This window comes from Myxine glutinosa, chromosome 4 (genome assembly GCF_964187855.1).
Source record: "Myxine glutinosa chromosome 4, kmMyxGlut1.1, whole genome shotgun sequence".
NCBI lineage: Eukaryota > Metazoa > Chordata > Myxini > Myxiniformes > Myxinidae > Myxine > Myxine glutinosa.
Genome location: NC_136264.1, coordinates 200290260 through 200293531, shown reverse-complemented (window position 1 = coordinate 200293531; position 3272 = coordinate 200290260).

Below are 3272 nucleotides of genomic sequence, written 5' to 3'. Positions count from 1 at the left end.
TGATCAAATCCACTTTTCTTGTGGTTAAACAGCTGATCAAATCCACTTTTCTTGTGGATAAACAGCTGATCAAAGCCATTTTTCTTGAGGATAAACAGCTGATCAAAGCCGCTTTTCTTGTGGATAAACAGCTGATCAAAGCCGTTTTTCTTGAGGATAAACATCTGATCAAATCCACTTTTCTTGTGGTTAAACAGCTGATCAAATCCACTTTTCTTGTGGTAAAACAGCTGATCAAATCCACTTTTCTTGTGGATAAACAGCTGATCAAATCCACTTTTCTTGTGGTAAAACAGCTGATCAAATCCAATTTTCTTGTCGATAAACAGCTGATCAAACCCGCTTTTCTTGTGGATAAACAGCTGATCAAATCCACTTTTCTTGTTCATAAACAGCTGATCAAATCCACTTTTCTTGTTCATAAACAGCTGATCAAATCCACTTTTCTTGTGGTTAAACAGCTGATCAAATCCACTTTTCTTGTGGTTAAACAGCTGATCATATCCACTTCTCTTGTGGATAAACAGCTGATCAAATCCACTTTTCTTGTGGATAAACAGCTGATCAAAGCCACGTTTCTGGTGGTTAAACAGCTGATCAAAGCCGCTTTTCTTGTGGATAAACAGCTGATCAAATCCACTTTTCTTGTGGATAAACACCTGATCAAATCCACTTTTCTTGTGGATAAACAGCTGATCAAAGCCATTTTCTTGAGGATAAACAGCTGATCAAAGCCGCTTTTCTTGTGGATAAACAGCTGATCAAAGCCGCTTTTCTTGTGGATAAACAGCTGATCAAATCCACTTTTCTTGTGGATAAACAGCTGATCAAATCCACTTTTCTTGTGGATAAACAGCTGATCAAATCCACTTTTCTTGTGGATAAACAGCTGATCAAAGCCACTTTTCTGGTGGTTAAACAGCTGATCAAAGCCGCTTTTCTTGTGGATAAACAGCTGATCAAAGCCACTTTTCTGGTGGTTAAACAGCTCATCAAAGCCGCTTTTCTTGTGGTAAAACAGCTGATCAAATCTGCTTCTCTTGTGGGAAAACAGCTGATCAAAGTCGCTTTTCTTGTGGTAAAACAGCTGATCAAATCTACTTTTCTTGTGGTAAAACAGCTGATCAAAGCCGTTTTTCTTGAGGATAAACAGCTGATCAAATCCACTTTTCTTGTGGTTAAACAGCTGATCAAATCCACTTTTCTTGTGGTAAAACAGCTGATCAAATCCACTTTTCTTGTGGATAAACAGCTGATCAAATCCACTTTTCTTGTGGTAAAACAGCTGATCAAATCCAATTTTCTTGTCGATAAACAGCTGATCAAACCCGCTTTTCTTGTGGATAAACAGCTGATCAAATCCACTTTTCTTGTTCATAAACAGCTGATCAAATCCACTTTTCTTGTTCATAAACAGCTGATCAAATCCACTTTTCTTGTGGTTAAACAGCTGATCAAATCCACTTTTCTTGTGGTTAAACAGCTGATCATATCCACTTCTCTTGTGGATAAACAGCTGATCAAATCCACTTTTCTTGTGGATAAACAGCTGATCAAAGCCACGTTTCTGGTGGTTAAACAGCTGATCAAAGCCGCTTTTCTTGTGGATAAACAGCTGATCAAATCCACTTTTCTTGTGGATAAACAGCTGATCAAAGCCATTTTTCTTGAGGATAAACAGCTGATCAAAGCCGCTTTTCTTGTGGATAAACACCTGATCAAATCCACTTTTCTTGTGGATAAACAGCTGATCAAAGCCATTTTTCTTGAGGATAAACAGCTGATCAAAGCCGCTTTTCTTGTGGATAAACAGCTGATCAAAGCCGCTTTTCTTGTGGATAAACAGCTGATCAAATCCACTTTTCTTGTGGATAAACAGCTGATCAAATCCACTTTTCTTGTGGATAAACAACTGATCAAATCCACTTTTCTTGTGGATAAACATCGGATCAAATCCACTTTTTTTGTGGTAAAACAGCTGATCAAATCCACTTTTCTTGTTCATAAACAGCTGATCAAATCCACTTTTCTTGAGGATAAACAGCTTATCAAATCCACTTTTCTTGTGGTTAAACAGCTGATCAAAGCCACTTTTCTTGTGGGAAAACAGCTGATCAAAGCCACTTTTCTTGTGGTTAAACAGCTGATCACATCCACTTTTCTTGTGGTTAAACAGCTTATCAAATCCACTTTTCTTGTGGTTAAACAGCTGATCAAAGCCACTTTTCTTGTGGGAAAACAGCTGATCAAATCCACTTCTCTTGTGGATAAACAGCTGATCAAATCCACTTTTCTTGTGGATAAACAGCTGATCAAAGCCACTTTTCTGGTGGTTAAACAGCTGATCAAAGCCGCTTTTCTTGTGGATAAACAGCTGATCAAATCCACTTTTCTTGTGGATAAACAGCTGATCAAAGCCACTTTTCTTGTGGTTAAACAGCTGATCAAAGCCGCTTTTCTTGTGGATAAACAGCTGATCAAAGCCACTTTTCTGGTGGTTAAACAGCTCATCAAAGCCGCTTTTCTTGTGGTAAAACAGCTGATCAAATCTGCTTCTCTTGTGGGAAAACAGCTGATCAAAGCCGCTTTTCTTGTGTTAAAACAGCTGATCAAATCTACTTTTCTTGTGGTAAAACAGCTGATCAAATCCACTTTTCTTGTGGATAAACAGCTGATCAAAGCCGTTTTTCTTGAGGATAAACAGCTGATCAAAGCCGCTTTTCTTGTGGATAAACAGCTGATCAAAGCCGTTTTTCTTGAGGATAAACATCTGATCAAATCCACTTTTCTTGTGGTTAAACAGCTGATCAAATCCACTTTTCTTGTGGATAAACAGCTGATCAAAGCCATTTTTCTTGAGGATAAACAGCTGATCAAAGCCGCTTTTCTTGTGGATAAACAGCTGATCAAAGCCGTTTTTCTTGAGGATAAACATCTGATCAAATCCACTTTTCTTGTGGTTAAACAGCTGATCAAATCCACTTTTCTTGTGGTAAAACAGCTGATCAAATCCACTTTTCTTGTGGATAAACAGCTGATCAAATCCACTTTTCTTGTGGTAAAACAGCTGATCAAATCCAATTTTCTTGTCGATAAACAGCTGATCAAACCCGCTTTTCTTGTGGATAAACAGCTGATCAAATCCACTTTTCTTGTTCATAAACAGCTGATCAAATCCACTTTTCTTGTTCATAAACAGCTGATCAAATCCACTTTTCTTGTGGTTAAACAGCTGATCAAATCCACTTTTCTTGTGGTTAAACAGCTGATCA